Genomic DNA, 12,207 nt, shown 5'->3' on the forward strand with positions numbered 1-12,207 from the left:
GTGTATTTTTACACGTGTATTTTGCAAAAATACACGCGCGTTTACTCCGTGTGAGGGCTCCCTTACAGATCCCTCTGTCAAATGTGAGCGAAGCATCTACTTACTGGGGGGTGTATGGGCATCACAATGTTGTTATAACAGCCAGGAACCTATTGAAGGCTCCCAGGCTTGTCATCGGTGTATTTCTAGGGAGTCGCTCTTATCTTGCCATTTTGTTTCACATAAACTACAACGTCACCCTAAGGGTGCATTCACACTACGTAACGCCGGGCGTGTATGAGAGCCGTACACGCCGGCGTTACAGCAGACTGCCGAACACTTCCCATTCACTTCAATGGGAGCGCTCGTAACAGCGGCGTTTACGAGCGCTCCCATTGAAGTGAATGGGAAGTGTTCGGCAGTCTGCCGTAATGCCGGCGTGTACGGCTCTCATACACGCCCGGCGTTACGTAGTCTGAATGCACCCTTAGGCCGTTTGCACGACCATGGCACGACCATTTCTCAGATAGTACACCGATCCATTCATTTCTATGGGCCTATATACATGACCGTAAAGTACATGCTCAGATGTGCAGGACAACAGTTCGGGCTGCAAAATATAGAACAGGCCCCATTCCTGTCCTATTTTGTGGCGCTTGCTTCCGTGGCTCCTATTCATTTAATGAAAGGGGCCGTGGAAGCATGGGCGGCACACAGGTGACATGTTTGTGTGTCCCGCATGGTTCTTGTGCCTTTAATTCACGACCGGCCCAAAGCACACGGTTCTGTGCAACCGGCTTTAGTGTAAATCACCAGATGCAACTCTGTTATGCCTATTAGGAGACATAACATGATTCAACTTCCATAAACTTCCCAAAGCAAAAACTTCATGACCACACTAGACAGAGTGACATACTAATCAATACATCACACAGCCCGTCATATACAAACTTAATGCTGTGTGCAATGAAGCCTTAGTAACAACAGCTCAGAGTGAGTTAAACCGCCAAAAGCACACACACAGTGTGAACAGTGACTAAATTTCTGCCCTGCATATTTACCAAACTATTCATGTGGATCAAGGGGAGAACAGCCAACTATTTAAGATTCCTACATCTAATCAGCCAGTGCTATTATTAATCTTAATTATTAATCCTCCTTCCATGAGGTAAAGCCTGGTTCACATCTACGTTCAGTATTCCATTTGGGAAGTCCGCTTGGGGATCCCCGAACGGAATACCGAACGCATTAAAAAGCAATGAGCAATGAAACCACACGGACCCCATAAACTAACGGGGTCTGTGTATTTTCTGCACAGTGTCTGCAGGAATCATGCGGGCAGAAAAGTGCTGCTTGAAGTACTTTTGTCTTCGCATGATTTGTTCGGACACCGCGCGGAAAACACACGGACCCCATTATAGTCTATGTGGTCCTTGTGGTTTCACTGCTCACCGCTTTTTACTGCGTTCGGTATTCTGTTCGGGGGTCCCCAAGCAGACTTCCCGAACAAAATAGTGAACGCAGATGTGAACCAGGCCTAAAAGTTAGTGAGAGGATCACAGGTGATAACTTTTGCATGAAAGAAAAACATTACACTTGACCTATTATTGGTGAAGAAGTTACCAGGATATAGTGAGCTGTTCAGTATCCCACTATGGCTTCAAGGCAATGTTTGAAGTAATGAAGAAATGTCATATATTATTAACGATTTTCATGTAGAATTTATAGCATATTTACCGTATATACTCGAGTATAAGCCGACCCGAATATAAGCCGAGGCCCCTAATTTTACCACAGAAAACTGAGAAAACTTATTGACTCAAGGGGAGGGGGTGTTTTGGTTGTCTGTTTGCCCCTTCCCTGAGCTTGAGGACTGGGTTTTTTCCCCCACTTGGAATTCAGCCTAGCTGAATATAGCATATCTGCAGTGCTCCTATTAACCCCTTCCCAACGGAACAGGAGCACTGCAGATACCCTATATTCAGTAGACCGGGCACTTTCAGACACAGGGATACCTAATGTGTATGTGTTTCACAGTCATTTTCTACTTCTACATGTATTCTAGGGAAAGGAGGGATTCAGAACTTTTATTTTATTTTTTTTATTATATTTTTCTAAAGCTTTTTTTTTTCTCACTATTTTATGGGAGATTCTATACATTACTGTTGCGGCTGGTCATAGACCCCCCCCCCCCCCCAAAAGAAAAAAAAAAAAAAAATTAAAAATATATATATTTTTTGCTTGTCTTGAGTATAAGCCGAGGGGGGCTTTTTCAGCACAAAAACTGTGCTGAAAAACTAGGCTTATACTCGAGTATATACAGTACTTTCATAGAAATTTAGGAATGTTTTGAAATCTTAACAGTTTACACGTGAATCTTGCCATTTAGGAGGTGGCATTGTACCTGAAAACACTCTTATGGGATAGGAACATATATAGCTCCTTTTGTATAACTTATATGTATATACAGCTCCCTACTCAACCCCTTCCTGCTCCATAGAGTTGTATGTGTGAAGTTGAATACAGAGATAGATATAATGTAAACAGGCAGTCAGCTTAATAAGTGGTGAAGGAAACAGATCTCTTTAATAAAGATATATTACAACGTTTCTTAAATTTATATGCATTATTCATTTAGAAAATTGTGTATAACTGGTGGTATGGTTTAAATTGAGTAATAATCCTGGTTGAAGTCATGATGCACCAACAAACATGTGTATACCTCCTGATATGCTTTTGAATGTCTGCCTGAAACAAAACCAAGCCCTAGTTTAGGGCTTCACGTATTCGCCAGAATGAAGGACAAAGCAACTTCCATTCTAAAAGACCTATCTTCTATCAAAGACCAGTCAGGTATAATGCTTTTTTTCCCATACATTACAGATAAGGTCAACGTTTTGCATAAATACTTTGAAGACAATATCAGGGTTGGATGCAACTAATAAAAATATTGTAAATTCTTTTGTTAAATTTAGGCTCCAATCCTGATTTTGACTTACCACTATTGACCTAAATGCACAATGTGAGCACTACAGAGTACAACTACTGCATGAATGATTTAATGTGAGATTGTACTCCTATGTCCTATGCATGTAAGTATCACAGTATTGTTATCACTATAGACACCACTGATAGCTTTTGTAATTCCAGTATTTCATCAGACGTATTGTTCTCTGAAAGGCTGATCAATATACAGTACTCCGGATTCACATGTTAGTTAATTGAGAATGGACCTAGTGTCAGACAGCAAGGCTCTTTGCCATTGTGCTATTATATGCAAATGTATACTACCTGGTGTGATCTGCAAAGGGTCTGGTTGCATAGTCAAAAAAGTTGTTTTACATGACCCATGTGAAAATGAATGCTTCCTAAAGAAATGTTATCTAATGCTAAGGAACTTGAATATGCAATACCAGAAACAAAGGTGCTTCTCAGGTTTTGGGAACAATAGGCTGGTGGGTGACTTGTAAATTCTTGTTTTTGAAAAAAGGTGGTCTGTTTTATTTAAACTAAACCAAAGAAATGCACCATAACATAAACCCAATGTTCTCTCTTAGTCAATATGGTATATGGGGATCCCTTTGGGTCTGCTTAATAACAAATTAATCCATGTTGGGATTTTTTTTTTGTGAAAGAGAATAAAACATAAATTCCAGTGGAGATCTGGAGATAATATATGCTTCTTAACAGAGATGTATGTAGAGCCAACACTTCTGGCAGTGTACTCACTGTAATACAATGTGAAATAGCACTAATATAGATGCTGGTGTGCAGAGAGAAACAAGTTCACAAACATGTCTAGTAGGTCCCTATACCAGTACAAAGTTGTTGTGTTTTTTTTAAATATAAATATCAGCATTTTAAGGCTGAGGCCACAAGTTGCTGAAAAGCTTCTTTTGTTGCAGATTTTGCACAGTTTTTTGAGCCAAAGTCAGGAATGGATTTAGCGGAAAGGAAGTATAATTGTTTGCTTATATTTCCCATTCCTTTTCAAACCACTCTTGGCTTTGGCTAAAACAAACAAACAAAAACAGTAAAATCTGCAACATTAAAAAACATATTTTCCACAATATGTAGCCTCAGCCTAAATAGGTTATCTGGGCAGACATAACTTCTAGCAGTGAATTCAATGCAGAAGAAGGTGAAATGCCCTAATGTAGATGCTGCTCCCCTGTTGCGCCAATTTGGAACTTTTAATAATAGGAAGTCTTCTAGTTCAGCTCCAATTTTGGATGATGAGACTGTCCTCGCTCTACTCCTTGGCTTTGCTATGGAAAAATGCCCATTGCTATGGCATATTGGGGGCCTAACAATGCCAAAACAGCCCTTTTATTCAAGGATGAACTTGGCATTTCAGGGGCCCTAAGCAAAATTAGTTATGGGGCCCTATAATCTAAATTTTGAAGGGAAGAAAATCTGTACAAAATAGCGCTACATATTATGTTGTCCTGTCCAATAAAATACCAAGCTTCCTATGCTCCATCCTTCCATATTTTACACAGGACTGTTTCACATAGTATAACACCCCTTTTACTGGCCCACACACCGTATACTGCCCCTTGTATTTTCCAGAACACAGTATTAAGACCCTTTTACTGGCCCTATACACTATATTGTCCTTTTACTGGCCCCCAAGCAATATACTACCCCTTTACTAGTCCCCACACAGTATAAAGCCTCATTACTCCCATACTAATAACACCCTCTCTGTATTGTCTCTTACACAGTATATTTCCACTTTTATTGGACTTCACACAGTATATCGACTCTTTCATTGGCCTCCACACAGTGACACATAAGCCAGCCTGATATTTCATCACTGATCCCCATTCTTATCCAGATCCACCTCCAGGGTCACTTTAACCATAGGGCAAGTGGTGCACTGGTACCAGGTCATATGGTAGTGGGGGATCCCTTGAGACAACAGGCCTTAGGTGGCAGATTACCAAGTCCCTGAGGGGGTGGCACTGAAAGTATTTTTGGGGGCAAACCTCTCAAGGTTCATATGGTGGTTTCATTCAGACCACACACATCTGAAAATAACTTTAAACACCAGACTATAATAAGCAGAGGCTCAGGGGAGTTGATCAATCATCCACACTCATCACGGGCATTAACCTACTCTGCGCCTCAGTCAAAACTGACCGAGGCACCATTTATTTATTTAAATTTTCTATCCCTTGTTTCAGACAACTTTTGTTGTTCATATTCAATGATTAAACCCTTCCCGACATCCACTGTATCCAGTTGTGCGCCACCATTTTACCGGGGATTTCCAGCACCTCGAGCAAGCTCCGGGGCCAGTGTCCCGTTACTATGACAACTGGGAGCCTTGTAAAGGCTCTCAGGCCTGTCTGTAATTTCTTTCTATTGCATAAGTGATCAGACCCCCTGGGTAATGTGGCACGTAGACGCCGCGGGAGTTTTTGCGGGCCGTATACGCTCCCATTGTTTTCAATGGGACCCGGTACCGTATACATGGTGCTATTTTGCGGCCGCCGCAGAATCATGGCCGCAAAATAGAATTGAAAACAATGGGAGCGTATACGGCCCGCAAAAGATCCCGCGGCGTCTACGTGGCACATTACGTGCCAAAAGACATCGTGTGAATGCACCCTAAGGGGGTCTAATAAATGCTAAAAATTTAAAAAGTAAAAAAATATAAAAACTATACAAAAATATAAAAAATTCAAATCGCCCCTTTTCCCAGAACACATATAAAAGTACTTAAATACAGTGAAACACATAGACATTAGGTGTCCCTGTGTCCAAAAGTGCCCGAACTACACATCGATAGCAATATTTTTCCTGTACGGTAAACACCATAGCGGGACAAAAACAATCAAAAGTGTCAAACTGCCGTTTTTTCTCTGATTTGCCTGTGATAAAAATTTTAATAAAAAGTGATCAAAGCAAATGGTATAACTAAAAAAAGAAAACCTGGACCCACAAAAAGACGCCCTAGGCATCCCTGTACAGTGAAGTATAAAAAAGTTTGAGGTGTCAGAATATGGCAACTTTTAGAAAATACTTCTTTTACACCGTTTTAGATTTTTGTTAAGGGGAATATGTAAATATACTGTGTAAGAATCGTACTGAAACATGGAATACAGGTGACATGTTATTCTTGTTGCAACCTGTAAGAATGTTGCACAAATGCACTTTTTCTTCAAATCCTCCCCCACTCTGAATTTTTTCCAGCTTCCCAGTACATTGTACAGAATAATAAATAGTAGCATCATGAAGAACAGTTTGTCCGGCAAACATTAAGCTCTCACATGGGTGGGGGGGGGGGGAGTCAAAAATTAAAATCAAAAAATTCCTGTGGTGGGAAGGGGTTAACATGCCTCATGTTCATGGTAACACCCTGTGCATGGAACCTATGTTAGCATATGATATCCTTAGTGTTATTACTTCTGGAGAGAATTGCTCTGTAATTTAGTAGGCATCAGAGGACATCATACATTTTTCTTCATTGTTAACAATGTCAACAAGCTGTAACAAGGTAATAGGAAAATTGAAGTGCAGTGACTTTTGTGGAATAGCTTTAGCAAGGGCGTAACTACCGGGGTAGCTGCGGTAGCAGCTACCACAGGGCCCAGGACATAAGGGGCCAGGCGACAGCCGCTACTGCTGCGTTTTTGTTTTTTCTTAATAGGCTGTATTTACTTACCGATCCTGGCAATGGGGGATCGGTAAGTGACGTCTTGGGCTCCACAAACACTATTATTATACTCGGGGGTCTTTTCAGACCCCCAAGTATAGCGTTCGGAGAACAGGGAGAGGTAAGGGAACATAAAGAACAGTGTTACTTACCTCTCCGGGTTCCAAACAGGCTTTGGGCCTACTTCTGTGATGTCCCTGACGTCACATGACTGGGGCCTGCGTCCTGGGTCATGTGATGTCCCGGACATCATTGAAGATGGCTGACACCACCGAGGAGTGTAGCGGAGCCAGGGAGAGGTAAGTAACAGTGTTTTTTATGTTGGTATCCCCTCTTGGTTTCCGATTATTATACTTTGGGGGTCTTTTCAGACCCCAGAGTATAATAATTGTTCATGGGCGTTCATAAGGGGCATAATACTTTGTGCAGGGGCCACTATTCTATCCTACTAATATTATAAATGTGAAAGTTTGTGCGTTTGGATGTTTGTGTGTTTGTTCCTCAATCATGCAAAAACGGCTGAACGAATTTAAATGAAATTTGGCACATAGTTTGTAACCTTGATTAAAACATAGGCTACTTTTTATCCCAGTAAATGACATGGCTTCACGACTGTTATGAATTTATATTTACATACTATAGTACACTGTTCTGGCAGAAGCTTATCTCAGCCAGGTCTGTTATCTATCTCTAAACACACCTAACCCTCAGTGGATTGTGTCCCTTATTTACATATTATCCGATCAGCTCCAGGCAGTGCTTACTCACTGGATGGGAAAACACCTTTAATTCAAATTGGCAGTTTGCTACTTTTAAACATGCTATGAACTTAGCCAAAAGTCAACAGAGTTCTCCTCAAGTGGAGATCACGCTCATTATATGGTGTCCCAGCGAGCTGATGAGATGCCGGAACAATCACGGGCACAGCGCGAGGAATGAGTTTAGCGGCAGGCCAGCTTGACAGCTGCTGAAATGCCGGAGCAGGCGGATCATCGACACCAACATCACGCCATCCATCGATGGCAACAATTTGCTGAATATAGGCAGATCATTGACGCCAATAACACGCAGACAAAGTCGTGGGCAGAGGCTAGTGGGGCATAATACTGTGTGCAGGGGCCACTATGAACATATATGGGGGAATGATAAAGTGTACATTATACTTTTATGTAATAAAGTGCTGAAAATGTGATAATTAATCTGATCTCTAATGCTAATGTCACTACATGGGGTGATTAACAATGAATGGCTTTCCTGGGTGCTGTTCTTTAGAGCAGCAGGTGAGAAGATTTGAGACCTTGATCGGATTTTCCAGGGGTATCTTTGATATGTACACTTGCCAGTTTGGTAGTGATTAACATGATGTGTGAGTGGCAGCATTTTTTCTTGATTTGTTTGGCAGTCTAAAAACACGTTAAATTTCCCATAGTGGCTTATGCTGGATGATAAATGTGGAATATCTTTGAAATATCTGGTCTGATGTTATTCTTCCTATTGTTTATATTATCCGTGCTCCATGTGAAGCCACAGCACCTTTTACGCTAAATCATATCCTCTTATCAGATGAGGAGAAAAAAAATGTCTAAAGTGTATATTAAATGTGGTGTCACGTATACCATTTTTTATGTAAATTAAAAATTTCAGCTTTCCCGTTGTAAAACAAACCATCAGATTTTTATTTTTTTTTAAACAAAAGATGATGAAACCTTGCTTGATTATAATCTAGTATTGATTGCAATTCATTATGCACACCTCAAACTTGATTTTCTCTAATGCTGGCCATACACATTAGGTATAGCTATTAGCTCACGTGTTTGATGTACAAAACTTTATTTAATAAATTAGAAAAGTTGAACATACAGATGAAGATTTTTAGGACCAAACCACACTTGAAAAATATTTGCAGAAAAAATGATTCTTCAAGGTCTTCATCGTAAGAAATTTCCCACATTTTTATATAATGATTCATTTGAGACCTTTTGGAATGTATTTTGAGAGACTGTTTATTGAAAGGGATCCTATCATTCAGACAACATTTTTTCTATGTACCACGTCAGAATAGCGTTAAGAAGGGCTATTCTTCTCCTACCTTTCGTTGTCTTCTCCGTGCCACCGTTCACCTACAATCCCTGTTCTTGTTGGTATGTAAATTAGCTCTCTTGCAGCACTGGGGGCGGGCCCCAGTGCTCAGACAGCACTGGGGGCGTCCCCAATGCTGCGAGAGAACTCTCTCCAGCGCCGCCTCCATCTTAGTCAGGAACGGCCTCTTCATTCTCTTCTTCTGGCGGTGTCTTCTTACTTCTAGGCCTCGAGCAGAGCAGACTGCGCATGCCCACAGGCCCTGAGAAAATGGCTGCTTACAATACTATGCAAGCGGCCATTTTCTCGTGGCCTATGGGCATGCGCAGTCTCCTCTGCCCAAGGCTGTTCCTTACAAAGATGGAGGTGGCGCTGGAGAGAGTTCTCTCGCAGCATTGGGGACGCCTCCAGTGCTGTCTGAGCGCTGGGACCCAACCCCAGTGCTGCCAGAGAGCTAATTTACATACCGACAAGAACCGAGATTGTATGCAAACGGCGGCATGGAGAAGACAACGAAAGGTAGGAGAAGAATAGCCTTTCTTAAGGCTATTCCGATGTGGTACTTAGAAAAAATGTCGTCTGAATGATAGGATCCCTTTAAGTTGATGACATTAACCCCTTCCCACCAGAGGAATTTCTCAATTTTCGTATTTGACTCCCCCCTTCCAAAACCCATAACTTGTTTATTTTTCTGCTCTAAGAGCCATATGAGGTTTTAATTAGAGATGAGCGAAGTTTTGGAAAATTCAATTCGGCTGCTTCTCCGGATTTCCCAAAAAGATTTGATTCTTTTCTAATTGATTTGCGGGAATAATGTTAAAAAAACAGCTATTTCCTGGCTGCAGAGAGGCTGTATGGTGGTGTAGAACACTGTGCCTTGCAGTAATACACATGGGGGTTTGCTGTGGTAGTCAAACAGTACAGTGAGTGGGTATGACACACACATGACAGGCTTCACTCTTAGAACCACTGCACACTTCACTTAATTGGACACAGTGGCAGAGTGTGGAGGTTGCAGCAGCCTTATGAGGCCATACAGTGACTCAGTGGCATAATTTGGAGGTGGTAGCAACCTCATGAGGCCATACAATGACCCAGTGGCAGAGTGCGGAGGTGGCAGCATTGTGAGCAGCCCATATAGTCACCCAGTGCCAGAGTGCGGAGGTGGCAGCAGTGTGAGTAGGCCACAGAGTGGCGAGTTTATAATGTGAAGGTAACAACAGCCTTAGGAGCCCATACAGTCACCCAGTGGCAGAGTATGGAGGTTGTAGCAACGTGAGGAGGCTACAGAGTAGCAAATCGATATAATATGTAGATAGCAACAGCCTTAGGAGGCCATAAAGTTACTCATTGGCAGAGTGGAGGTTGCAGCAGCGTGAGAAGTCCCTATCCTCAAAGCAGAGGAGTAGCTAGTGGGGGGCAGCTGCCCTAGGCCCACTGAATCTGTGTGGGCCGCTATTAATGCTTTACTTTTAACCCATCCTGCAAGTTAACAGTCTTGTAAACCTCATGCCTCTTTAGGCTTGCATTTTATAAGATAGAGAGACTAGACACATCTGCTGTCGGCATGATGATGTCATAGCGTCGCGCCTTTCTGCGCCAAGACGCTGACATACTATGTGTGTACCCTGTGCATAAAAGAGGAGGTGGCAGTGGCTCCATTCATCAGGATCCCAGGTAGGTGAGTATAACTTTTTTTTTTTTTTTTTTTTAGCGCAGTTCTGTTTTTTTTTAATAGTATAAGGGGATGATTAGGAGGGGGAATTATAAGGAAAGATTAGGCGCTTAGGATGAAAGGTGGGTTATTCATATAAAGAGGCCATTGAGAACATAAGGGAGGTCATTTATATAAGGGCTATTAAAGAACAGGGGCGTAACTACCGCAGAGGCAGCTGCCACAGGGCCTCTGCGGTAGTAGACATTTTTTTTTTTTTTTATAGGCCGTTACCGGCTGAAGTTACTCCAGCCGGTAACCGGCCCTATTTACTTGCCGATCCTGGCTGGGCCGGGATCGGTAAGTGACACCGCGGGCCCCACAAAGATCATCATCAGACCCCCGAGTATAATGATCGGAGTCCCAGGAGAGGTAAGGGAACGTAGCAAACACTGTTATTTACCTCTCCACGATCCGTGCAGGCCTCAGGCCTACGGTAGTTGTCTGACGTCACGTGATCCCGGCCTGCGTCCTGGGTCATGTGACGTCTGACGTCATTAAAGAAGGACGAGAGTGGCAACCGACAGCATAGGAGCCGGGGGACAGGCAAGCAACAGTGTTTTTTTTAATGTTTTTATTCCCCCGGGTCTTCGATTATTATACTCTGGGGTCTGTAAAGACCCCAGAGTATAATAATTGTTTATTGGTGTCGACAGTGGGACATAATACTGTGTGCAGGAGCCACTATGGGGGATAATACTGTGTGTAGGGGCCACTAATGGACATAATAGTGCATGCAGGGGCCACTAAGGGACATAATACTGTGTGCAGGGGCCACTAAGGGGCATAATACTGTGTGCAGGGGCCACTAATGGACATAATACTGTGTGCAGGGGCCACTAAGGGACATAAAACTGTGCAGGGGCCACTAAGGGACATAATACTGCATGCAGGGGCCACTGAGGGACACAATACTGTGTGCAGGGGCCACTAAGGGACATAATACTGAATGCAGGGGCCACTAAGGGACATAATAGAGCGCGCAGTAATGCGGAGGAGGGGTCAATCGAGGTCTTCGAGGTAAAAACTGCTTCAGAAAACACCAGACGGTTTTCCCCTCCCCTAAAGTGAATGAACTGTAAAAAACGCTAGGCGTTTTCGGTCGTGGTTTTTTGCAAAAAAACGCTAGGCGTTTTTCGCCTCCCATTCACTTCTATTGCTTTCCTCAGGCGGAATCCATCCTCAGTCTCCATAGACCACCATTGTATGGAGGCAGATTTTGAGGTGAAATCTGCTGTCAAAATCTGCCTCATTGCCCCTGTGTGAACTAGCCCTAAATTGAGGTATCGTGCCCAGAAGATCTGGACTGGAAGACCAGTATATATGATGGGGTGGGTTAGTATAACTGACATTCCTTCTCTCCCCACCCGGAAACAAACGTCATGGGAAAATCGTAAAATGCGTCTGGCCCCAGAGATCTAGGCAAATATAATTTTTTTTGTATACTAAGTAAATTAGAAAGTAGGCTGGGGGCTTGTTTAGCTTTGATTAGAAATATCAATTTATCCTGGACAACCCCTTTAAGGAGGGTTAATGTGAATAATATGTATCTGCCACAAACATACATCTTTTTACACTCTAGTTATGGTTACTTTGGTACAATTTTGCACTGATTTTCAACACATTTTACATCTATTACGAGGCTGGCAGTTTCCAAGATGACCTCTAGGGGTCACACTCAGTCCTTTCACTACACGGCAACTCATTCACGCCCATAGCAAGACATTAACCATTGCAGTGCTACAGCTGCCAAAGGGAAATCACATGCCAT

The sequence above is a fragment of the Leptodactylus fuscus genome, chromosome 2 (assembly GCF_031893055.1).
Source record: "Leptodactylus fuscus isolate aLepFus1 chromosome 2, aLepFus1.hap2, whole genome shotgun sequence".
Classification (NCBI taxonomy): domain Eukaryota; kingdom Metazoa; phylum Chordata; class Amphibia; order Anura; family Leptodactylidae; genus Leptodactylus; species Leptodactylus fuscus.